Source organism: Ovis aries, chromosome 1 (assembly GCF_016772045.2).
Source record: "Ovis aries strain OAR_USU_Benz2616 breed Rambouillet chromosome 1, ARS-UI_Ramb_v3.0, whole genome shotgun sequence".
Classification (NCBI taxonomy): domain Eukaryota; kingdom Metazoa; phylum Chordata; class Mammalia; order Artiodactyla; family Bovidae; genus Ovis; species Ovis aries.
In genome coordinates this window covers 32,004,143-32,031,509 of record NC_056054.1, presented here as the reverse complement: position 1 = coordinate 32,031,509, position 27,367 = coordinate 32,004,143, and the positions used below count along the sequence as shown (strand labels likewise).

The following is a 27,367-nucleotide window of genomic DNA, read 5'->3' as shown; positions in this document are numbered from 1 at the left end:
TTGGAGGCTTCAGAAGGAAAGGTAGCCCTCTTGATAGTTGATTTTAGCCCAGTGAGACTGTTGTTGGACTTCTACAGCACTAAATGTAGTTACAGTTGTGTTGTTTGAAGCTGGTAAATTTGTGATGATTTGTTAGGGCAGCAGTAGAAAACTAATAGAGTGCTCAGTAAATATTTGTTGAAGGAATGAACAAGCGAGCCTCTAACCAACATAGAGAGGTGAGTATTCATCCTCATTAAGAGGGAACAGTCTCAGCGAGGGGAAGCCACTTGGCTAGTGGCTCATAGTAGGTGATTAGCAGAGCAGTATCTCTAATCTGATCCTCAGCCACCTCCTTGCTGATGTGTGAGGATGTTGGTTTGTAATTGATCTTCCCAGCCACACACAGCATGTCGCCTGTTGATGTATCCTGGGATGAGGTGTGCAGCAGTGTGGGTGTGTCTCTGGGCTGAGAGAGCAAAGGAAAATGAAAGCACTATTGCACCCTGTATGCTTGAGAGACTTAACTGAAAACCTAAGCCTCAGAGCACGTGCTCTGTACAGACAAACAAGTAAGAGGGCCATCCAGTAGCTTCTTTGCTGGTACCTGCAAGAAGCAGCCACAGCTGCCTTCAGCATCTTGTCTTGGGAAAATGCTCTGGGTCAGGACATCCCAGGACCAGGGGTTAGCATTAGATCTGGGAAAGCAGTGAGCTAAAAATTTAATTTCACACCATCAGGTCTGAAATAAACCTTGAAACCAGTGCCCCATTGTTAATATGAAGGGGTTGGTAGGGGCCACAGAACCGTAAAGTTGTGTTCTTTGAGAATTGATTGTACAGGCACCACAGATTTATTTCAGTATTTTGGAGCCTCTGTGCATGCGGGTGAGCCAAGGCAGATGGTGTGTGCGGGAGAAAATAGTGGGGAGACTGGTTTCCTCATACAATTTTTCCATTAAAAGCTTTGCTAGGGCGGTGGTGGGGATGCTTCTTGGACCTGAAAAAAAAACCAGAGACCAAGCGAGACCACAGTGAGCAATCTGTATGAGTGATGTGTGCAACTTCGCTGTACAAGGCAGTACTTAATCTACAGGCGTTGGCACATCATCAGTATTTTAAGAGTAACGTCTTCTATATAAAAATACTCAAGAGCCTTATGCTTTATGCTCTGGCCCCCACAATGATTACACGATCTCCATGCCTCAGTGTGAGAAGCCCAGATTGATTACCCAAGACTTGTTTCCTGTGGTTCTCTTTCCCTCTCATTTGACAGGTAGCAGTATCCATTTGTTTCATTATCTCCTGAGTTTGAATTGGAAAAATAAGCTAAATCAGAGCAGTCTTTCTTGAGTTATAAAACCAACCATGTGAAGATGCTCTGAATGCCGTTCTGCTTGTGTGTAACTAAGAGCCAGCTCCTCACGGTAATTTTGCAGGTGATTAGCCTGTCACATAGAAGCATCCCTTTGGGAATGACAAAGGAACACAAAGTTGTATTTCTTTACAATAAGCAGATTACCCCAGAGGTTTTTTCTCTCTTCCTTGTCCTCCTCCTGGAAGTCTCTGGAATGAAAATATTTTAGGAAAGGGGTGAAACAAGCTTGGCGAGGGGGGATATAGGAAATTCATAGTCATCACCTGTTTACATTTCAGATGTCATCAGCAGGCTGTTATGTCTTGCTTGGCTGGGTTATGGAGAAGGACTTAGACACAGCCTCTCTGCTAGGAATGCCCTTTAATTGTATATTTGACGAACTCCTCTTCATCTTGTGTGTCATAAATCGAAGGCTGCCTCTTCTGTGAAGCCTTTCTTGATTTTTCTTGTCAGACACAGACCTTAGCTCCTGCTGTAAAATGTTCCATTGTGTGCTTGGTACTGCTTTATGTGTCTCCTCCTTAGACTTATACCTGAATGAGTGGAGAGACCTATGCTATTTCACCTTTATATCTCCAGTGCTGGCATGCAATAACAGTAATAGTAAACACGTTGTTGTTGTTGTTATTGTCATTATCATTATGTTCCAGGCTTTGTACCATTCTGTTTATCTGAATTATCTGAGTTGCTAATCACTTATTAAAAAATATCAATATGTAGAATCATTTTGTCTGTATAGTCAAAGCTGTGTTTTTTCCAGTAGTCATGTATGGTTGTGAGAGTTGGACCGTAAAGAAGGCTAAATGCCGAAGAATTGGTGCCTTTGAACTGTGGTGCTGGAGAATACTCTTGAGAGTGCCTTGGACTGCAAGGAGATCCAGTCAGTCCTAAAGGAAATCAATTCTGAATATTCATTGGAAGGACTGATGGCTGAAGCTTCAATAATTTGGCCCCTTGATGTGAAGAGCTGACTCTTTGGAAAAAACTGTGATGTTGGGAAAGGTTGAAAGCAGGAGGAGAAGGAGATGACAGAAGATGAGATGGTTGGATGGCATCACCGAGTTAATGGGCATGAGTTGAGCAAGCTCCAGGAGATGCTGAAGGACAGGGAAGCCTAGCGTGCTGCAGTCCATGGGGTCACAAAGAGTCAGACATGACTGAGCAACTGAACAACATCAACAATGTAGAATAATTTTTTTTTCTGTAGAACAGAAATTAATAGAACATTCTAAATCAACTGTACTTCAATCAAAAAATCTAGACAAAGTCATTTTCAGTTCGGTTCAGTCACTCAGTCGTGTCTGACTCTTTGCGACCCCATGAATCGCAGCACTCCAGGCCTCCCTGTCCATCACACTCTCCCAGAACACTCAAACTCACGTCCATCGAGTCGGTGATGCCATCCAGCCATCTTATCCTCTGTCGTCCCCTTTTCCTTCTGCCACCAATCCCTCTGAACATCACAGTCTTTTCCAATGAGTCAAGTCTTTGCATGAGGTGGCCAAAGTACTGGAGTTTCAGCTTTAGCATCATTCCTTTCAAAGAACACCCAGGGCTGATCGCCTTTAGAATGGACTGGTTGGATCTCCTTGCAGTCCAAGGGACTCTCAAGAGTCTTCTCCAACACCACAGTTCAAAAGCATCAATTCTTCGGTGCTCAGCTTTCTTCACAGTCCGACTCTCACATCCATACATGACCACTGGAAAAACTATAGCCTTGACTAGATGGACCTTTGTTGGCAAAGTAATGTCTCTGCTTTTCAATATGCTCTGTAGGTTGGTCATAACTTTTAATTATGCGTCTTTTAATTTCATGGCTGCAGTCACCATCTGCAGTGATTTTGGAGCCCCCCAAAATAAAGTCTGACACTGTTTCCACTGTTTCCCATCTATTTCCCATGAAGTGATGGGACCAGATGTCATGATCTTCGTTTTCTGAATGTTGAGCTTTAGGCCAACTTTTTCACTCTCCTCTTTCACTTTCATCAAGAGGCTTTTTAGTTCCTCTTCACTTTCTGCCATAAGGGTGGTGTCATCTGCCTATGAGATTATTGATATTTCTCCCGGCAATCTTGATTCCAGCTTGGGCTTCTTCCAATCAGCGTTTCTCATGATGTACTCTGCATATAAGTTAAATAAGCAGGGAGACAATATACAGCCTTGATGTAGTCCTTTTCCTATTTGGAACCAGTCTGTTGTTCCATGTCCAGTTCTAACTGTTGCTTCCTGACCTGCATATAGGTTTCTCAAGAGGCAGGTCAGGTGGTCTGTATTCCTATCTCTTTCAGAATTTTCCACAGTTTATTGTGATCCACGCAGTCAAAGGCTTTGGCATAGTCAATAAAGCAGAAATAGACCAGAAGTTAATGTCTGTTGTCATCCTGTGATAGCAACTATTTAAAACATTTTTAAAATTTATATAGAGCATAGCAAAAATAATTTTTAAAAGCTATAATAACTGATATCCTCACACCATAGAAACATATGCTGACTGCCCTAAATTTTTTAAGATCAAGAGATAGTTTTTTAGAAATCTCATGAGGATTTTCTGAGGTGCCAGGATATGTCAATAACACAGAAGTGTTATTTTGAGTGTTACAAAAATTGTTCACCCATTTAATAATAATATGAATCTATACCAAATTTTAAAAAATCAGTATGAAAAGACAAAGGTGTTAAAAGTACAAAGATGGTATATAATTGACTCATATTAGGGAAAAAGTGTACTAGACAGTATGGTAACATAAATGATTCTATCAATGACTGTTTATTGATAGACTGTTTATTAAGACCTACTCTGGGCTAGCTGATTTATTTGCACAATACTATATCACCTTTATAGCAGCATCAAGGAAAGATAAAGCCTAGGAGATTTTGGTCAGACAGTTTTTAGTTTATTGTTAATAATTTCTCTAAGGCTTGATTTTCATATGTGGACAATGGAGATAATAATGTCTTCTTCATATTGTTTTAGGATTAAATGAAATAGGAACTGTGTCTAGCCCCTCGTAGTTATTGTTGTTCAGTTGCTAGGTTGTGCTGGACTCTTTGTGACCCCATGGACTGTAGCACGCCAGGCTTTCCTGTCTTTCATCATCTCCCTGAGCTTGCTCAAACTCATGTCCATTGAGTCAGTGATGCCATCCAACCATCGCATCCTCTGTCACCCCTTTCTACTCCTGCCCTCAATCTTTCCCAACATCTGGGTGTTTTCCAAGGAATCAGCTCTTTGCATCAAATAGACAATGTATTGGAGCTTCAGCTTCAGCATTAGTCCTTCCAATGAATATTCAGGGTGGATTTCCCTTAGGATTGATTGGTCTGATCTCCTTGCTGTCCAGGGGACTCTCGAAAGAGTGTTCTCCAGCACCACCGTTTGAAAGCATCACTTCTTGATACTCAGCCTTCTTTATGATCCAACTCTCACGTCTGTACATGGCTACTGGAAAAACCATAGCTTTGACTACATGAACATTTGTCTGCAAAGTGGTGTCTTTGCTTTTTAATATGCTGTCTAGGTTTGTCATAACTTTTCTTCCAAGGAGCAAGTGTCCTTGAATTTCATTGCTGTTTACAGTGATTTTGGAGTCCAAGAAAATAAATTGTGACACTGTTGCCACTTTTCCCCATCTGTTTGCCATGAAGTGATGAAACAGGATGTCATGATCTTAGTTTTTTGAATGTTGAGTATTAAGCCAGCTTTTTCACTCTCCTCTTTCACCCTTATCAAGAGGATCTTTAGTTCCTCTTTGCTTTCTGCCATTAGTGTGGTATCATCTGCATATTTGAGGTTATTGATATTTTTCCTGGCAATTTTGATTCTGGCTTGTGAGTCATCCAGCCTGGCATTTGCAGGATGTACTCTGCATAGAAGTTAAATATACAGCGTGACAATATACAGTCTGTACATGCTCTTTCCCCAATTTTAAGCCAGTCCACTGTTTCATGTCTACTTCTAACTGTTGCTTCTTGATTTGTGTACAGCACCTTCTAGGTAGTCAGTAAATGTTTGTTGAATGGTCTGTTCAATCTTGACAAAGTGCTTGGCACATTTTAACTTACTGACAAAAATGATGAAAGCAATAGCTACCATTAACCAAGTGTTTACTATATCCCAAACACTTTTCTATGAATTTAACATGGATTTACAAGTGAAGTAATGTCTGTGTTTGCATTTGGCAATTGGAAAAACTGGGACCAGATTGATGAGGTAACTTACCCACAGTCAGTATTCATGAGTGATGGAGTTCTAAAACAAGTCCTTGACCTTCAACACAAAGGTTTCATTTCTTTCTTCCATGTCTCAGTTTCCCTGTCCGCCCAGTGGAGCAAATGGTAAGTCATATTTGGTGTGTGATTTGGAGATTAAACTTTATCCAGTGAGTGATGCTGAATCTTGGAGATGGTTTTTCCAGCTGGTGAACAAGCAGACAGTATTGTTTGTTTTCCCCTGGGAGCACTGCTTGGTTGAATGATGCAGGTCATCACGTGTGTTTCCATCCATAGGTAGCAGTTGCTAACAGGTAGTGATCAAACTCTCACTAAAGCAGCTAAGCTGTTCCTGGGGCAGAAGACCCAGTCTGTCTTTATTATAAAAAAAGTATTTATTACAAACCTGCCTGTGAGCCAGAGTATTAATTTCATTCTGAGTAGATGATTCTTACTTTGTAGCTCATTAGGTACATTGGTTCATGCTTTAGACTGGAAGGAAAGTTTGGGGAAATACTTCTGGTTTCACAGCTTCAAATGCAATGGGATGTGATGGAGTTCAAAAATCTATCTCATATTTTAAGGGATATTAAAGATCATATACTTTGAAATGTTTTCTTTTTGATCATGCATTTTGTATGTTAAGCAGTGAGATTCTACCCATAACTCCACACTGTGAAGTTGTTAGAGGCCTGTAAAGGGTTCTCAGGTAGCAGCCCCTCCTCACCACCTCCTCATTCTCACCTTCAGGGACGCTCCTGTTAGGCCCTGAGACAACTGCAAAAATCACCCTCAGGCCACCCATATCACAGTTTGAAAATTCCACATTAGCTTCAGCACCCCACAGGTACAACTCAGCTGGTGATAGAGTCAGCATTGCAAAGCCAGGGTCTTTGGGCATTTCTTCCAGTGATCTTCTCACTTCCCTACCATTCATTTATGTTAAAAGGGAAACTAATCAAAGGTAGAAAATGCTTCAAGTAGCAGCCATTTCAGTAAGCGGTGATAGCCTCCCTGTTCCCCTTTTGGGTTCATGAGAAAGGCTGTTAAACATATGGTCTTAACCTACCTCCAAGTTGCTGAGGCATGCTGTGCTGCGATGCCAAATTCAGTGCATCCCAGTGACTCCGTCTCCCTAATGCACTGCTAAAAATACAGAAACTCACATGAAAGCATATGTTGCGGTTCGCCTTTGATTTGGGCACAGATCATTCAAGTGTGAAAACAAAATGAGTTGCTCCCTCCTCCTCATGCTCAGATTTTGCACATCTGCACTGTACTTAGGGGGGCAATTATAACTTACATTTTATAGGGCTTGGCAATTTCAGGAAGACACTTAATACCCAATATCTCATGTGATGATTAGGGGAGACATTCCAGTGTAGGCAGAGTTATGGGGCTTTATTTATACCCATTTTGGCATTGAGAAAGACATTCAGACTTGAGGTCCTGTGCCCCAGGATTTTCAACAAGGTCGTCAACTCTAAAACTCCTCTTATTTCTTTGATAACTGCATCCCTCTCATTTTTAGGCAGAGGTGGAGTGTTCCCAGTTTTTGTTTTGTTGCCAAATTCACCTTGGGACTGTGCATGATAACTTAATGGCTGTTTCAATTGTTGGGATTGCCTGGTGGCTCAGACTGTAAAGAATCTGCCTGCAATGAGCGAGACCAGGGTTTGATTCCCTGGGTCGGGAAGATCCCCTGGAGAAGGGACTGGCAAGCCACTCCAGTATTCTTGTCTGGAGAGTCCCATGGACAGCGGAGCCTGGCAGGCTACAGTACACGGGGTTGCAAAGAGTCGGACATGACTGAGTGACTAACATACACATGTATGTTGTTAATTATTGGGAGATACTTGCCCTCTGGCAGAGGAGCTGCAGATATGCAGTGCCAGGATGGGATTCTGTTCAGAGATCTGGGGATTTGTGCTGAACATCTTCCATTTGTCTCTCTGGGTCCTGGGAGGTGGACCTCTATGGTTCTGTTAGCCTGCTTGTCCTCTGGCTTCTGCTTTGTTTTCCTGGTGGCAATGTGGGCAGGGGGCTGATGGAGGGCCCCGAGTAAAGCTGGGGACTTTTTCTCCATCTCTGTCCCTTCAGGATCACCGCAGGCTGGCTGTTTTTTTCCGCCAGAGGTCACAGACCCATAGAATGGTCTTGTCCACCCAGCCTCTCGGTATTAAGTTCTAATAACCACTCTGCCTGTCCCTGCAGGCTTTGGGGTTGTAACGGCTCCCCAGGAAAAGCTCCTAGCCCTTCGTCCTGCCCTGTCCCCTTTGGCTTCTCTGTAACGCTGCCTGCACCTTTGTACCTAGTCATTTTATCAACCTCTGCTGTGGTCATCCCAGCTTGAGGAGGTCTTCTAAACTTTGCTGGGCCCTGACTGGTAGAAATTTCTGAGGTAACGTAATGCTATTTTTGAGTCTTTGAGTTACTAAGAGGGAGGTCTCACTGAACAAAAGTCCTCTGCATTACCTTCTGGGTAGTTCCTTTTGCCTAACTTTCAAATACACCCTTCCTTGGTGGTAGCTAAAGTTGAAGACTATATATGTTAATATATTGTTGCCTATGAAAAATGAAAGTAAAGTCGCTCAGTCGTGTCCAACTCTTGTGCGACCCCATGGGCTATAGCCTACCAGGCTCTTAACATCCATGGGATTTTCTAGGCAAGAGGACTGGAGTGGGGTGCCATTTCCTTCTCCAGGAGATCTTCCCAACCCAGGGATTGAACCCAGGTCTCCTGCATTGTAGGCAGACGCTTTACCATCTGAGCCACCAGGGAAGTCAGATGCCTATGTGGGTGCAAATAACCTGGAGAGCTTGTCAAAATTTCCAGTTACTGGATGCCTCTCCCCAAAAACTCTGACTGTGTAGACAGGTAGTAGGGCTGGGATAGCTTCATTTTTAACAAGATACGTGGGTTGATTTGATGTAGGTAGACCCTAGACCACTTCTGAGAAATACTTCCTTATATGAATAGACTGCTTATCAGTTTTTGGCCTTTTAACTCTATTGGATTCCATAATCAAATTCATGTCTTGCAGGTGGACTTAACATAATTCACTGAGATTCTGTGTTCTTGCAAGTGTGTCTACATGCATGCATGGGCTTAAGGGAAATTTTAAATTTCCTTAAAAATTAAGGAAATTAAGAAAAGTAAGCGAGATAGTACCCTGTCTTGTCCCTTAATAAAACTAGTTGATGATGGTAATTTGTTAGTAGGCTTTGTGTTTTGATGAGTCTCTTTGTCTTAGGAAAGTTTTCTATTTTTCCCTCCACCTGTCCATTCACTCATTCATGACACATTTATTAAGCATCTGTTATATGCCAGGCACTTTGCTAGGTACCAGAGATAAAAATAAAAGTCATCCCTGCCTCCAAGAAGCTCACAAGTAGCTGAGAACAAACATGTAAGCAAATAGGTATTTTGTATTCATCCAACAGATATTTATTGAGCGCCCAATATGTTACCAGGGACTGTTTCTGGCCCTGGGGATACGGTGGTGAGTAAAACAGTCTGGTATCCCTGCGTTCATGCAGGGATGAACTTCATGTATGAATTCTTGCAGTTCATACTAATCCTCTAGCAGTAGACCATATAGTGAGAAACAAAGAATCGAATTTTTCCTTACACCTAGAGGAGGCTAATGGACCTTTCGAAGCTAGAGCAGTGTAGGCATTATTCCACTAGGCAGTACAAGCTTCCCCGTGACAGTTCCCATCAGTGAGTAAGACCAGACCAGACCAAAGCAGTGTGATACTCTGCCCATTGAGCTGATCACTGTAAATATCTGATGACAGATTAGAGAAACCCAGGGCTAGGAGTAGAAGGGGCTCAACCAGGGGCTGCATACTTCAAAACTGCAGTGCTTTGCCATCAGCCCTGGCATAGCTGCCAGTGTTGGGAAATTCTTAGGAAAAGTAGCATATTTTCTGGGTTGGGTGGATATGGAAGACAGGACAGTGGAGTCATGAAGCGGGGACGCTGGGCTTTCTGTGTTACTGTTGGATCATTTGTAGTCCATCCCTTCCCATGCCTTGTTTATTTCTCTGTGAGCACACTTGTCATGGTGTGTGACAGCTGTGTCCCTGCCTCCATACTTATATAAACTCCCCAAAGACTGCAATCACAATCGGGTCATCTTCCTATCCCTGGAAGCTACAGAAGGTGGTGCACAAAATGTCAGTTGAATGAAGGAATAGATACATGGATAGAACAGCTCTTTATTAAATATGCTGGGTACTGTATTAGATTCGAAGGAGATGGGAGTGAGTACATGCAGATGGTTTCAGCCTGTGGTGGAAGCAGCCACTTATATCACTGCAGGGTCCTGAGAATGATGACAGAGGGCCACAGGAGCTGCTGTCACCTCCAGGACAACCTAGTGTGGTGGTTGAGAAGGGGAAGGGGATGAGTGGTCCAGAGTTTGGACTTTAGAGCCAAGCAGCTTGGACTCAATACCTGCCTTGAACATTTTCTAGCTCTGGGACCTGGCCATATGGCGTATTCTTGTCTGTGCCTCAGTCTCCCTATCTGACCAGCCACATAGGGGTCTAGTAGGATGAAATGTGCAAATCTATATAAAGAACATAGTGCAGTACCTGAATCAGAGCAAGCACAAAGGGTTTGGAAGTATGACTGCTGTAGCCAGAATGTGGTGCTCTCCCCTCCCCCTGCCCTAGTTCATATTTGATCCCTAATTCCAATGTAATATTTGGAGGTGGGACTTTTGGAGGTGCTTATTCAGTCATGAAATTAATAGACGCTTACTCCTTGGAAGGATAGTTATGACCAACCTAGATAGCATATTAAAAAGCAGAGATATTACTTTGTCAACAAAGGTCCATCTAGTTAAGGCTATGGTTTTTCCAGTAGTCATGTATGGATGTGAGAGTCAGCCTGTAAAGCAAGCTGAGTGCAGAAGAATTGATGCTTTGAAGTGTGGTATTGGAGAAGATTCCTGAGAGTCCCTTGGACTGCAAAGAGATCCAACCAGTCCATCCTAAAGGAAATCAGTCCTGGGTGTTCATTGGAAGGACTGATGTTGAAGCTGAAACTCCAATATTTTGGCCACATGATGCGAATAGCTGACTCATTGGAAAAGACCCTGATGTTGGGAAAGATTGAAGGCAGGAGGAGAAGGGGATGACAGAGGGTGAGATGGTTAGATGGCATCACCGACTCAATGGAAATGAATTTGAGTAAACTCCTGGAGTTGGTGATGGACAGGGAGGCCTGGTGTGCTGCGGTTCATGGGGTAACAAAGAGTCGGACACGACTGAGTGACTGAGTTGAACTGATTCGGTCATGAGGGTGGAACCCTCATGAATGAGATAAGTGCCCTTAACAAAGAGGCCCCAGAGAGATGCTCTCCCCCTTCTGAAGGTGAGGACATACTGTAGACAACTATTTACAGAGTAGAAAGTGGACTCCATCAGATACCATATTGGCTGGTACCTTGAGCTTTCATCTTCTAGAACTGTGAGAAATGAAATTCTGTCGTTCAAGCCACGCAGTCTGTAGTGCTGTGTCATAGCAGCCTGAGCAGACTAGGACAGGTGGCCTCTGTCATCAGAGGTGGGTTCATGTCTCACCTTGGCAGCTTCCTGGCTCTGTGGCCTGAGGCAAAGACATCGCCTCAGTTTCCACTACTCCTTTAATGGTGCTCAGAGTGTTGCGTGACTTCAAGGGCAGTTCTAGGGGTCAGCAAGCACCTGTGGGTCAACCACGTAACATGATAGTAAGGACTCAGCTGTGGTGGAGGAAACAAGTGGGAGAAGAGACAGCTACGTGCTTGCTTGGAGTGCTTCTCTTCGGGTAAGCTTGAGACTAAGCCCACGGGAACCCCGTTGTCCCCATGCGTGCTTACGTGCTCAGTCGTGTCCGACTCTTTGCGATCCCACAGACTGTAGCCTGCCAGGCAGGCCCCTCTGTTCATGGAATCTTCCAGGCTAGAACACAGGTGGGTGGCCACTTCCTACTCCACGGTATCTTCCTGACCCAGGAGTTGAACCTTTGTCTCTTGTGTCTCCTGCCCTGGCGGATTGTTTCCCACTAGCACCACCTGGGAAGCCCTGCATTGTCCCTATCAGCTGCCAAATATGCCATCCTCTGGCACAGCCAAGGATAGACCAAAGGGTCTATCAGGGTGATGAAACAAGCTGTAAATGAAGGTACCATCATTTCAGATTAGTGTCTCCAAAACCAGGCAGAAAGAACCCTGAGACCTGGGACAGATTAGCAAGTCATAGCAGGACCCACCACTAAAAGATGGGATGCTGAGCCCTGTGAAAATTTAGGGAGGACTTTCAGCCTTCCAGCCTTACAGGGTGGGCTTGGAGCTACACTCCTGGGATGAGGCAGAGCCCCCCAAAGCTGGCTGTATATTAAAATTTATGTAATAAATACTATGCACGGGCTAGTTCCAAAGCAATTACATCATCATCTCAGGGAATGCAACTTAGGTGATTTATGAAAGGTCCATCCATAAATGTATGTAATGTGCCATCAGGACTGAGACCTACCCAGACAGAACCTTCAGAGGGCGCCAGGTTGTCCTATATGAGAGCAGAGGCCAAAGGGATGACAGGGGCTGGGACTGTGGAGGGAATCGGTCATGTCTCTCAGAAAGGTTAAATCTCTTTACAACTTAACACTTTCATTCCCCGCCCCCCCCCCCCAAATAATACAGCTCTGAATTTATCTAGGCAGTTTACTTTGGGATAAATTTCTTTTTATGTCAAATATTAGTAGAACGTTAAATTGTATGATCATTTCCCTCCATCAAAATTTTGCTTTCCAGGCAAGAATTAATATGTTAATATAGATGTTTAAAATGAGTTAATAAAGATTTACATGTTCTTGATTTATCAGTGATTCATGCATTGAAATGACAGAACTTTGTACCGTTAGGTGATCCATATTATAATGGCTTTGATGAAAATGCTTATCCATTCTTAGAGCTTTTTTGTTTCTTTTCTTGTTTACTTTCCTGTCAAAATATTTGGCCCTTTCATCAATAATAAAATAATCCATTTGTTCATTCGACAGATGTTTACTGTTAAACTTTTTGTTTGTTAATTGGTTTGTGTGTCTTAATTTGTCACGAGTATACTTAGCATTCCTGTGTCAACAAATTCAGATACCTGCAAAGGGACCTTTCTTCCTGGGCATGCCATAGTAAGGATTTTCAAGCCAGAATTGTACTCACTTAATTGAAAAGCACATATTGCTTTTTCCCCTTTGGGATATGCTTCCTGAAGGGGTCTGAAATAGGCTGGAAAAATTATATCCAGTTCTTCTTTAATAATCCTTTAAGTATCTTCTGATGTGCACTTCAGAATGGTGATGCAGATATAAAATTTGTAGTGGGAAAAAATTGAACTTGAATTTTATAAGACCCAGCGATTATGTTCTTGAAATATGTTCATGTCTGTGCCAGTGTCAAGGGAAGCCACCCTCTCTGATTTATTCCACTTGGACCAGAATTTGCGACCACTGATTTCCTTTCATCCACTTTTGCTAATAGATTCAGGAAGTAATTTCCAGATGTGGAAACAGTAGCTCATAAATGATAAAATGTAGAGCCTGGGCAATTTGCAAAGGAGATAAACTTATTTAGTTTGAGAAGTTGAGATCTCTTCAGACCACTCCACCTTGCTTTGGACTTGCACTGTTCTCTTTCATTTTCCCGAAGGCAATGGCACCCCACTCCAGTACTCTTGCCTGGAAAATCCCACGGACGGAGGAGCCTGGTAGACAGTCCATGGGGTTGCAAAGAATCGGACACGACTGAGCGACTTCACTTCACTCACTTCATACTTAGTCACTGGAGAAGGAGATGGCAACCCACTCCAGTATCCTTGCCTGGAGAATCCCATGGACAGAGAAGCCTGGTGGGCCATGGTACATGGGGTCGCAGAGCTGGACATGACTGAAGTGACTAAGCACGCATGCTTTTATTTTCCATTAAATACAGGCGTTTGCAGCTAGGCCTGGAGGGTTGTACCAGGACTATTTCTGTTAAACACAAACACACACACACTCTCTCTCTCCTCTTTCTCTCTGCTCTCTCTCCCAGGAAACTTTATATGCTCTTAACTGCTCACTTGGATTATCAGCCCAGCTATGTGTTGTTAAAATTTTATAGCCTCTGAGCATCATTACGGGGTCATGGAAGCTGGTCAGAGGAGGCAGAGGGATGGAGCAAACAGACCAGCAGCTAAATGTGTCAATCAGTGGTCATCTTGATTTATTTGTAAGGTAGCCATGGAAGGGGAGAGATATTGAATTTTGCTTGTAAAGGGGATGAACCAAGAAGTTTATTATACGTTCATCTTAAAGGTCACATGTATGAGTGGAGAGAGTTCTTGAGGACAATATCATATTATTACAAGATAATCTGCCATACGTACTGTGCATGTTGGCACTATGAAAGCAAAGTGATAGTTTCTTTTTTTTTTTTCTTCTGTCTGGGCTCTTCAGTCTTGGGGGAAAAAAAAAAAAAAACCCAACCAAAAAAAAAGGAGCTTAGATGTATTATCTTGAAGGCAAAGGCTGTGAAAATCCTTTCAGGGAGCTTGTGTGCCAAAGCATGCTGTGTTAAGTCAGCCGGAGGTCATTACTGTTTTTATTAGGTGATTTTATTATAAATATGATTTGGGCCTCAATCATAAGCAGATCCTTTATGTGTGTTTCTGAACATTCTGGTGGCTCCAAAGCGCTAAATTCCAAATTGGAATATTGATTGTCTGATGGTTGAATTACAGCCTTCTTCAAATCTTAAAGGAGGCCTCAGGGCCCATGTGTCTTTCTGGAGATAAGTTCTCATAACTGAGAGATGTAAGGCCTTAAACAGTGGGTCCCACAAGGTGGAAAACCAAAGGCAGACTGGAGTACTGTTCTCCCCCTGGTAAATCAGGAGGTATTAAACACACCATTTTATGGCATGTATAAGAGAAATTGTCATAATTTGTAAATGTCCCTGAATTTCCTCTCGGGTAAGGCAAACATTAATGCAGCCTGCACATGTTTATTATTTCCATGCAAATCCAACTGAACAGTTTTTTTTTTTCAATTCTTTAGATTTTTTTTTTTTTTAAACTTAACCACAGGCATCTTTCTCAATTTTCCAATTCTATAAATGTCCCTTAGTTTTAAAGTTTAACCCTAACATTTTTAGAATGGCCAAACATACTTTCATCAGGATTTCTCAATATCAGCATTGTGCTCAGTCATTCAGTCGTGTCTGACCCTTTGTGATCCCATGAACTGTAGCCCACCAGCTCCTCTGTCCGTGGAATTTCCCAGCAAGAATACTGGACTGGGTTGCCAGTTCCTCCTCCAGGGGATCTTCCCAACTCAGGGATCAATTCTATATCTCTTGAGTCTCCTGCATTGGCAGGCGGATTCTTTACCACTGTACCACGTGGGAAGCCCTTCAGTCTTAGTACCATTGACATTTTGTGCCAGATGATGTACAGTATAGGATGGTTTGCAGTATCCTTGGCCTGTACCCAGTAGATGTCAGTAGCATCTCCTCCTACCATTCTGACAACCAAAAATGTCTGCAGATTTAGTCCCCTAGGGGGTAAAGAGCCTCTGGTCGAGAATCACTGCCTTGAAGTGGTGTCCACTCAAAGCACTTCGACATTCTAAACACAGAGCAAAGTGACATCTGAGACTTTTGAGATGCACATGTTCCCCATCTTGAACCCCCCTCCCTCTTCCCTCCCGGTACCATCCCTCTGGGTTGTCTCAGTGCATCAGCCCCAAGCATCCAGGATTCATGTTGATGTATGGCAAAACCAATACAATATTGTAACGTAATTAACCTCCAATTAAAATAAATAATTAAAAATAAATAAATAAAAGGAGAGGCACATTCAAACCCCAGGGATACAATACAAACCCTTGTTCATATGTTAACTTCTCCTCAAGCAAGTGAGGCCTGAGGGCAGGGCTGGCTGTGTGTTTTCTGTATCCCCATGGCCTGGGACTTCGAGTCAAGTAATGAGCCCCTAGGAAATATGTGCTGGATGAAGAAGAAACCAATTACCTGTCTCTAAATATGTATTTGTCGTTCATAAGCATATTCTTTTATATATTTATGTATATGCACATGTATTTATCTGTCCTTCCATAAAAACTTGGCTGAGAATTTTTTCTTTTTTTCTTTTCTCTCTCAGCATATAATGACCAGCACATAGCAGATACTCAGTAGCTATAGGTTGAATGGCTACCTGGCATGTAAAAAATACATTGAAAAGATGAATTAACAAAACATCCATGGTCACATGCCACCGTAGATGCATTTTTGTGGCAATTACAGTAGTCTGAGGTTGAATGTGGGATGCTCCACAAATGAACACTTAAGAGGCCAGATACTTTGCCACCTTTGAACATTACACTCAATGCCTTGGGGGCCCAGGTCCAGGGAGGCCTGTTGAATCTTTTTGAATCTGCACTGGCAAGATGGAGAATGTTATGGTTCAGTGGGGGATGAATTATTTCATTTTACATTCCCAGATCATCACAGCTGTGCATATAACCGCTTCCCATTCCCAAAACTGCCCTGGCTGCCCTTCCAGAGTTGTGGCCAATCTCACCATGATGACTGTATTTCCAAGGACTACATTTAAAGTTATAAACAAGTCAAAGCATCACAACCATTCCCAAAATTGATGCTGAAACAGCACAAAAGTTTACTATTATTGGAAGGTATTTGAGATCACTTTTTAAGCTTTAGATTTAAACTTGTCCTGTGGGCTTGACCAGTACAGTGGTGTGATTTTTAAATGGACCATAAAAAATATTTACAAGGTCCAGTGGATTTCTAGGTCGGGGCTTAAAGCTTGAGGAGGAAAATAGAATCAAAAGGCACTTAAGTTAAAATCAGAAAAGATGGTTTAAATGACCTGGTTCAGCCTTCGTGAGTTACAGATGAGGAAATTTACTGGAGATGATATGACTTGTCCAAGGTCACAGATTTTTTTGTGGGAGGGAGGCTTGTCTTTTAAATATCTCACTCTCTCCCCACCCCACCCCAGTAAAATTAGTCCAAGATTCACACACACAGATAAACAATAATTTTCCTAGATTGTTAAAACATAGATGTATTTGGACTTAGAAAATGATAATTTAAAAATAGTCAAGTGCAAATATTTTATTTCACTTTGTGAGTAACCTAGAGGTCCAGAGAATGGGACCTTTGCTATTATTTATTTAAAAAGCTAGTTACTAGCAAAGCTGCAAGTTGAATCCAGGAGTCCTTTCTGTTGAGTTTTCCTTTGGAAAAGCATGCAACTTGCTTATTACCTTATTTTGCACACTCCTGATTGTAGTCATTTGTTAGCTGATATTTCCTGGGCAGCTGTTTTTGCTGGACAACAAGACGCAGAGGTTTTCAGGACATGGGCTCTGCCTTTAGGAGCTCACATTTTGATGGAGAGACTGAGATACGATCAGACAATGCCCGCTGGATATAATATTCAAGATAAGAAGACTGTGTTTGGGGACTATTAGTGGAGACTGGCAAAGAAAGTTCTTGCTGGAGGTGACACCGGCAGCCAGGGAATGTGAGGGTCACCGCAGGAGGAGTGGTGGCTTGAAAAGAGAGTTAATCAGCATAGTGCCGTGCAAGAACATAGACCTTGATTCAAGACCTGGTTTCCTAACTTCTTAGTTGAATGATCCTGGTTGAGTCCTTCATTGATGTCACCCTCATTCTCCATAATGAGGATGCTCATTAATAATAACCCTTATTTTCATCATACTCACATGTGGACTTGTTTGAGTGCTAGGTCCCCGACCTTGTACGTGGATGTTCATCCTGACCACACGAAGAATCCCCATGTTCCAGAGAGGGAAGTTTCCCAGTAGTTCAGAGCTGTCCATGATTTCATCTCAAGCCTAAACCCAGAGCCAAGCTTAGAACCTGTTCTGGCTCCAACTATAAGACTCTTCTGAGGATTCAGTGGGCTGTTCCCATTACAGGAAAATGTACGCCATTTGTTTTGTATAATAACATTCCCTCTGTGTCCACTTGGTAGGCCCTTGCTTGGGGACATATGTGTGCATCACTTGTATTTCTTATCCACAAATTTTCTATTCATGATGGATGAGTAAAATATGGAAAAGGAAAATATTTATTTAGAGTATCAAGTTTTTGGTCCTAGAAATGTGGTTTTCTCTGGGTATATGCCTAGGAGTGGGATTGCTGGGTCATATGATAGTTCTATTTTTAGTTTACTTTTTTGTTTTTTTTCTTACTGTTCTCTATAGTGGCTGTATCAATTTACATTTCCACCAACAGTGTAAGAGGGTTCCCTTTTACAATAAACAGCATTTATTTTTTGTAGATTTTTTGATAATGGCCATTCTGACCGTAGTGAGCTGGTACCTTCCTGTAGTTTTAATTCACATTTCTCTAACACTTAGTCATGTTGAGCATCTTTTCATTTGTTTGTGGCCATTTCTATTTCTTCTGCATAGGTACCAACCCCAGGGGAAGGGCTGGATCTCTTTTCTCCCCTTCTCTCATCCCACGGTTTGAGTTCTTACTTCCATTGATTAAGCTCTTGCTCGCTGCCAGCCACTGTGATACATCATCATGGCATTCATAGCAGGAATGAGGACATCAAGGCCTGGAGAGGTTGCCTGACTTGCTGCTAGCAAGCAGAGGAGGTAGTGTGCAACGCAGGGTCTGTCTCCATCGTCCCAACTTTAACCATTAAGCATTATTGTCTGTCCTCTTAATTCTTTGGGGAAATTTTTCTGCCACTATGATGAAGCGAATGTAATATTCACTTTTCTAGAGTCCCAAGCGGAGAAGGCAGTGGCACCCCACTCCGATGTTCTTGCCTGGAGAATCCCAGGGACGGGGGAGCCTGCCATCTATGGGGTCGCACAGAATCGGACACTACTGAAGCGACTTAGCAGCAGCAGCAGCAGCAGAGTCCCAAGCTATTTCCTTTCAATCCCTATTCAGCTGTCCCCTACCATAAAGTGTGACTTTTTCTTAGTGTGTTTCTGATATCAGCCTTTGGCTAGTTTTCGGAGGTGAGAGGAAAAATACCTCTTGGGTATGTTTGCCCATATGCAATGGAAAGACATGTGCATGGCATGACACTTAAGACTTGAACTTACAAGGTTTCTATGGGTAGCTGCATTTTGGGGAGCCTTTGTTGTTTTGCTGACTTGATTCTCACGGCAGTGTGCGGACATAGACGTGACTGCCTTCATTTTACAGAGGTGGAGATGGAAACATGCAAATATAAACTGACACCAGTCCTAGAATCTCTGAAAAACTGATGCCCACTCCCAGTAGGTCTCTGAACACACGTGTAGCTCAGGTCCCCAAACATGTAAGACATCTAGCGCTGATTGGAAACTGTCTTTCACACTCCAGGGCTTTTTATTTTTTCCAGGGTACCATTGTATGTGAGCTTTGTACAGTCATTTTACATTTCTGTGCTTCATTCTTCCCATCTCTTCTAATAGATGCTCAGAATAGTGATGGGAGTAAAAACGCAGGTGCTGGAGTCAACAGCCTGGATCCTCTTTTTTGCTCCCCAGCTGTGTGACGGTGGATAAGTTCCATCATTTGGAATCTTAGTTTTTGAAGTGAGGATAATGACAATGCTAATCTAATGATATATCTATCAAGATGAAATGTTACATAGATCTAATGCTTACAATAGTATCTTACATATGATAAGCTCTTTCTATATGTATTAGCTACTGTAATTATGAACTGGCATTATTTACCATTCAAACATTTCATAAGCCACTACTGTGTGCCAGACACCGTGCTGGATAGTAGGGTGGGTTCCTGGCATCCCTTTCATCTCTGACGTTCCATGATGGATATAAACAGCCAGACCCTCCATCACTGGTGGAAGCATTGTATGGTTCGCTTCAGGGGACATTCTGACTCTCTGCTTACAAATTGTTATGTGTGAAATGAAAAATGCATTTAGCTATTACTTTCTTTTACCCATCTTGTTCACGTAGGTGGATTGTATTTTACTACCTAATTAAGAGTAATGGGAAAAAAATGGAAGGGAGCACATTTGTAGCTGATGTGTGGGTTGAAGTTTCCTGAGATGAGAAACAAACTCATAAACAAGAGAGACAATAGCACTATTTAAATGAGGAAATCCATGGATAGCAGCACACTGAGTAATGCCATTTTGCTGTTTTCCGGCCGGGAGAAGGAGAGCATGAACATATTTGCACCTAGTGACCTTGGTCCTGCAAAGAGCAGGACACATTTGGATATGAAAATTATTTTTACCCTGTCATGTTAGCATCATTCTATCTCTCTGCACACCTTTCCACTGCTGCACAAATCAGAGATAAGTCCGGGACCTCATGCAAGCCAGATCAGAAGAGGATAAACTGGAGAGGCTTAGCCTGTTTCCTCTTTTTGGGAGCTAGCATGTGAACACCAGTTTCTCCTTGCCTCTAGTTTATAGAATTTAGCCACACATACTGGAAAGAGCCTGTTACTTTAGGGTTAGATTATGATTCCTGCTCTTTTAATTATATATTCCTCGCCACCCTTGAGTAGGACATATCTTTCTGAGGCTCTTGCCTTCTTGGGAGTATGGGGCACAGAATTAGACTTGGCCTGATAGTCTGTAAAGAAAGCTGAGCGCTGAAGAATTGATGCTTTTGAACTGTGTTGTTGGAGAAGACTCTTGAGAGTCCCTTGGACTGCAAAGAGATCCAACCAGTCCATCCTAAAGGAGATGAGTCCTGGGTGTTCATTGGAAAGACTAATGCTAAAGCTGGAACTCCAATACTTTGGCCACCTGATGCAAAGAACTGACTCATTGGAAAAGACCCTGATGCTGGGAAAGATTGAAGGCAGGAGGAGAAGGGGACGACAGAGGATGAGATGGTTATATGGCATCACTGATTCAATGGACATGAGTTTGAGTAAACTTCCTGGAGTTGGTGATGGACAGGGAGGCCTGGAGTGCTACAGTTTATGGGGTTGCAGAGAGTTGGACACGACTGAGTGACTGAACTGAACTGATATCCAAAGCCTGGTATGGTGGGAAGTGCATAGTCTTTGCAGACAGAGAGACCCCACCTGACTCATGGCCGCTCCTCTTTACTGCACTGCTCAGAACCTCAGTTTCCTCTTTTGCTAATTGAGCACAATATTAGCTGTGTCTCTAGGCTGCTGCAGGGTCTAATGGTGTATCATGTGTCTGGTTGGAATGTAGTAGACCATTTAAATTAAAATGTTGGGCCTCCTTAGACCTGTTTCTTTATCATGAAATGCAGAATATGTGCAAAAAAGTTTATGATCTCATATGTAGACAATTAATGACCTCATATGTAGACAATTAATGAACAATAAGCAGATGCGATTCATGGGGTTGCAAAGAGTTGGACACGACTGAGCGACTGGACTGGACTGAACTGAACTGAAGCAAATAAAAATAAAATGAAACCCCAGGTACCCACTCCCCATTGCCACAAAAGAGAACACTGTTAATCACTCGAAACTTCCTAAGATCTCCTTGATAGCATCCCCCTGCCTACTCCCCGGGTAACTTCTAGCTTGAATTTCATGTCAGTCATTTCTTTGGTGTCTTTTCATAGGTCTCCCTAAACAATTTGTATTTGATTTCATTTTTCTGGCCTTTTAACTTTACATAAATGTAATCTTACCAGAAAACACTTTTGTTTTGCATTGTGTTTTCAAAATTTCTTGCTGTCGATGCATGTACCTATAGTTCATTAATTTTTGCTGCTGGGTAGTATTCTGTTCCTGGGATCGCTCTCCATCTAACCTAGTAATGGAGTCATTTGGTGAGTTTCTACATTTTTTACTGTTATGAAATATGTTGTTATAAATATTCTTCTATCCCTTTGATTTTGAAGCTGAAAAGGTCTTTCCAGATGGTTTGTTTCTTTTTGATGCCTGATCTTAATTGTTACTCTTAGAATATGGCGTTTTTGACTGGACTCAGACTTAAAGGTAGAAGCTCTCAGAGAGGACAGCCTGCATGTCGTGGGAATCTGTTCTTGGTATTTTTCTTTGGCCTGCTTCATTCTTCTGGTGCAAAGCTTAGCGCATTCTGCAGCCTCTTTCTTGTTTTTCTTAGTATGCTGTTTCTTCAGAGCAATAGGCCAACATTTGTGTTGCAGAAGAGGTTTAATAAGATGCGGAATCTCAGGTGCTTTGGTTCTAGGTTCCTTACCTTCATTGTTTAGGGGCTTTCTCACAGCATACTGGCAGACCTCATCTTCTTTAGAGAGATTAGAAAGTCTGCAGATTCTGCTAGCTCCTTTGGGCCCTGGGCCATGAGGAGTGTCAGTGAGTCCAAAAATATCCTTCTCCCCTTTTTAATGATGATCAAATTGAGAACATTCAGATTGGCACCCACAGTACAACCCCGTATAGACTTGCACTTTCTTTCTTCAGTCTTCCTTGGTCTGTAACAGGAATGCCCCTTACTCAGTAGCAGGTGGGCTCAGCCATGGGTCAAGACACCCTGCTTCACTGGGAAACCTTGTTTGTGGTTCCCACCACTAATTCAGACCACAGAAACCTTCCATTCTTCACTGGAACATCAGCAGCAACTTGTGTGACCATACACTTCTCATGAAAGGCATAACGTTTTCATTCACTGTCCACTTCAATGAGTTTTTGGTGGCCAGTGGGAGGGAAAGAGATGTTCAGCTTCATCCCGAAGCAGCCGGCGACCTCCGAGGCACCATGACAAAGAGCTAGACAGATTTGTTAAAAATAAAAATGCTGCACTTTCTTATTTATGGCTGCACGGGGTCTTCATTGCTGTATGCGAGTTTTCTCTAGTTGCAGCGCGTGGGGCCATGCTTCATTGCAATGTACAGCCTTCTCATTGCAGTGGTTTCAGTAGTTGTGGCTTACAGGCTTAGTGGCCCTGCAGCATGTGGGATCTTCCCAGATCAGGGATCAAACCAGCATCCCCTGCATTGGCAGGTGGATTCTTAATGACTAGACCACGAGGGGAGCCTGAAACAGTTTATTCTTATATCTTAGCTCAGCCTAGTTGTTTTTCATATCAGACAGCTGAGGCCTAAGAAAGCAGGGCAAGTCCCCAGGTTCCGCAGCTAGTGAATGGCAGTTGGGGCCCATCACCCAGATCTCTGGTCCAATTTGGCTGATGGCTGTGGTAAAGGCCCATGTCTGATAGTTTGCCTTTTTATTTTAAGCAATTTCCCATACTTTTGATATTATAATTTTGGAAGTTTTATTTGGGAGAGCTCTTTAAGACTCTCCTAGAAATATGCTGGCATTTGCTGTTGAGATGGTTTTTCTCTCTATCTCTGAAGTTGGGACTATACTGGCGTCTATCCCATTAATTCTGGCCTTGGGCACACCCCATGGCTATGGACCTATCATAAGCTTCTACCCCTTCAGCAGTGAGAGCCCCTGAGACATGTTTCAATCAGGGAAGGAATCCAAATAGACCCAAGATGGCCAGGGGGAAAAACTGCTGAGGAAAGAGGGATCTGATTCCTTACAAGGCACTTTCCTAGGAAATGTCCCTTTACTATAAATAGGAATGGGATATTCAATTTTAGGCCCCCTTTAAAAAAAAAAAAAAAACTCTCTAGGACCAAAATTAGATTGGAGGCTGATGGAATGAATATAGGATGGGGTGATTCTGCGCTGAGACACGTCTGAAAGTTTGAGCAGCTGGTGCGGTGGAACAGCTGAGCTGCAAACAAATAGCAGCTGATTTTAGCACTTCTTATTTCAAGATGCCCTGGTTTGTTAACTCCAGCACTTGACTCACTGGTAAGCTCTTCTCAGAGCCCCTCAGCGTCTCATCCCTCTCTGCTACCCGTAAACTCGGCTACCTTGGTCAAGTGATGCCTCTTTCTGGGCTTCAGCATCTTGCATCCTGTCTTGGGAAGAGTAGCCTGTGTTTGTTAAGAGCTTGTCATGTGCCAGGCACCATGCCAAGCACTCTGTGTGGATCACCTTATTTAGTTTGCACAGTAACACCATCAGATGAGAACGTTTATGTTTTTTGTATACGGACGAAATTGAGCACAGAAAATTGAGTTGCATTCAGCACATCGATCCCAGTAAAACAGGGAATTGGGGAATTGTCCTGGGAGAGATCTCTTTGGGCCTCTGTCCCTCATACTTGTTTTGGACTTTTTTTTTTTTTTTGCTGTCTGTTTGTTTTTTGGCCATGCCACATGGCTTGCAGGATCTTAGTTCCCTGACCAGGGATTGAACCCAGACCCTCAACAGTTAGCGTGTGGAGTCCTAACCACTGGACTACCAGGGAATTTCCTGTCCCACATACTTGGAGCACGAACTATTGTGTGTTCTAGGTGTCCCCCTTTCCACAAGGCCCTTCACATCTGACACCTGGCCATCACATCACATCTGTCAGCTGTGGAACCACAGAAAAGAATTTGGTTAGGATTTAGAGTTTGTGATTTGCATTTGTTTGGAGAGAATGCCCAAGTTTCCTGTCTCCCTTTCACGGAGATCTGTCACCCCTGAAAGTGTAAAAATCACTGACTTCATGTGAAAGTCACTAAGACAACAAACCACTGCAGTCAACCATTTGAAGACAAGGAAATAAACTTGTTTTTCTTATGAATGAATAAATTTTCAAAGGCTTATACTGATTACTTTTTAATGATCTGACCAAATATTTTGAAGTCATATAAACACAGTGGAAATTCACTGTAAGGAATGTATCTTCAAACTCAGAGTGGTAACCTGTTTTGTGAGTTAAACTATGTATGCACTGCTGCTGCCGCTCCTAAGTCGCTTCAGTCGTGTCCGACTCTGTGCGACCCCAGAGACAGCAGCCCACCAGGCTCCCCCATCCCTGGGATTCTCCAGGCCAGAACACTGGAGTGGGTTGCCATTTCCTTCTCCAATGCATGAAAGTGAAAAGTGAAAGTGAAGTCGCTCAGTCATGTCTCTTAGTGACCCCATGGACTACAGCCCACCAGGCTCCTCTGTCCATGGGATTTTCCAGGCAAGAGTACTGGAGTGGGGTGCCATTGCCTGCTCTGTATGTATGCACAGTCATGTCCAATTCTTTGCAACCCATGCACTGCAGCCCGCCAGGCTCCTCTGTCCATGGGATTTCTCAGGTAAGAATACTGGAGTGGGTTGCTAGTTCCTCCTCCTGGGGATCTTCCCGACCCAGGGATCGGACCCAGGTCTCCTGTACTCTTGCGCTGGCAGGTGGATTCTTTACCACTGAGCTACCTGGGTCTTTTCCAGTGAATTAGTTCTTCACATCAGATGGCCCAAAGTACTAGAGCTTCAGCTTCAGCATCAGTCCTTCCAATGAATATTCAGGACTGATTTCCTTTAGGATGGACTGGTTTGATCTTGCAGTCCAAGGAGCTCTCAAGAGTCTTCTCCAACACCACAGTTCAAAAGCATCAATTCTTTAGCACTCAGCTCTATTTGTGGCCCAACTTGCACGTCCATACATGGCTACTGGAGAAACCATAACTTTGACTAGACAGACCTTTGTCAGCAAAGTAATGTTTCTGCTTTTTAATATGCTTTCTATGTTGGTCATAGCTTTTCTTCCAAGGATCAAGCGTCTTTTAATTTCATGGCTACCGTCACCAGCTGCAGTGATCCTGGATCCCAAGAAAATAAAGTCTGTCACTGTTTCCGTTGTTTCCCCATCTATTTGCCATTAAGTGATGGGACCAGATGCCATGATGTTAGTTTTTTGAATGTTGAGTTTTAAGCCAACGTAGACACTCCCCTCTTTCACTCTCATCAAGAGGCTCTTTAGTTCCTCTTAGCTTTCTGCCATAAGAATGGTGTCATCTGCTTATCTGAGGCTATTGATATATATCCTGGCAGTGTTGATTCCAGCTTGTGCTTCCTCCAGCCCAGCATTTCGCATGATGTACTCTGCACATAAGTTAAATAAGCAGGGTGACAATATAGAGCCTTCATCTACTCCTTCCCCAATTTGGAATCAGTCCATTGTTCCATGTCGAGTTCTAACTGCTGCTTCTTGACCTGCATACAGCTTTCTCAGGAGACAAGTCAGGTGATCTGGTATTCCCATCTCTTGAAGAATTCTCCACAGTTTGTTGTGGTCCACACAATCAAAGGCTGTGGTAAAGTCAATAAAGCAGAAGTTGATGTTTTTCTGGAACTCTCTTGCTTTTTCTATGATCCAGTGGATGTTGGCAATTTGATCTCTGGTTTCTCTGCCTTTTCTAAATCCAGTTTGAACATCTGAAAGTTTTCAAGTCACATACTGTTGAAGCCTAGCTTGGAGAATTTTGAACATTACTTTGCTAATGTGTGAGATGAGTGCAATTGTGTGATAGTTTGAACATTTTTTGGCTTTGCCTTTCTTTGGGATTGGAATGAAAACTGACCTTTTCCAGTCCTGTGGCCACTGCTGAGTTTTCCAAATTTGCTGGCATATTCATTGCAGCCCTTTAATATCATCATCCTTTAGGATTTGAAATAGCTCAGTTGGAATTTCATTGCCTCCACTATCTTTGTTCATAGTGATGCTTCTTAAGGCCCACTTGACTTCACATTCCAGGATGTCTGGTTCTAGGTAAGTATCACACCATCATGGTTTTCTGGGTCAATAAGATCTGTTTTGTATAGTGTTTCTGTGTATTCTTGCCACTTCTTAATATTCTTACTATTCAATAGTAATAGTAATCAATAATAACAATGGTTTGTATTTATTGAGCACATATTGTATTTGGCTCTCTTTTTAGGACTCTACATGAATTAACAAATATAATTACCAGAACTGCAGTTTGAAGTAGGTACCAAACTACTTTGTTCATTTTACAGAGAAGAAAATTGAGGTGCAGAGAGCTTAAGGATTTGTCCAAGGTAAATCTGAGACCAGGCCAGAATGTGTTACATTAAGTCTGATGGCAGATATCTAATACAGAGCAAGTTAATATAGTCACTCTTTGGATGACCTTCATTATAATTCCTTAACTCTGAGACTTTTGCCTCTTCCTGAAAGGTCTAAGATGAAGGAATCAAACATTGCTTAAATACCTGACAGGGGACAAGTGTTTTCACATATGTTATTGGCTCTTCAATACTGTTCCAGGCCTGTATTTATCATGGCACTTTTTGGTTGTAGGTTTACCTGTTTGACTTTCTCTTTGGCTCTGAGCTATTCACTTATCTCTGTATTGGTGACCTTTTGCTGTAGTTAACAAGCCACGCCCAAATTTCAGTCGTTATTCAGGTCAGCTGTATCTCTGCTCAGCTCAGTCCCAAGAGCCTGGTCGTTCCAGAAACCCAGGCTCTGAGGTTCTCATGGCAAAGGGCAGAAATGCCAAAGTCTGCACTGACCAACATTACGTGCCTTTCAGGTTTCTGCTCAGTTGGAGTGCACGTTATGTTTACTTGTATCCTCACTGGTCAGACTAGGAATGTGGCCATATCTGCCACTGGGGCAGGGGACATCCTCTGTCTCCCTTGAGGTGCTGGCAGTCATGTGGCAAAGGGCATGGATGAATAAACCCCTCACTGGGAAGGGCACAAGCAGTTGGGGATCATCACGCAGTGTACTACCATCTGAATGATCTTGGATGAACAACTCTCTTTTATTCAAGAGAAAACTGAAGCCTGGAGATACTATGTATGTGCTCAGTTACAGAATTCTGTGACTTGAGCAAGTTTTACTGATTCCATGTGCATGCTTGTTGCCCATCTGGTTTCCAACGTCATCTCTTTCTGCTCTGAAATGTATACTCTATTCTTGGGCCACACTGAGTTTTATGTAATTTATCAAAGCA

The 27,367-nt window shown here is 42.8% G+C and overlaps 1 protein-coding gene and 1 pseudogene across 5 annotated transcripts in view; one reads left to right on the top strand and one right to left on the bottom strand.

The window, feature by feature from the left end:
- Positions 1-27,367, top strand: part of DAB1 (DAB adaptor protein 1) — a 1,363,191-nt gene that overhangs the window by 938,303 nt on the left and 397,521 nt on the right. The gene's annotated exons all lie outside the window — the stretch shown is intronic.
- LOC114115661 (small ribosomal subunit protein eS6-like) lies at positions 236-22,274 on the bottom strand (annotated as a pseudogene).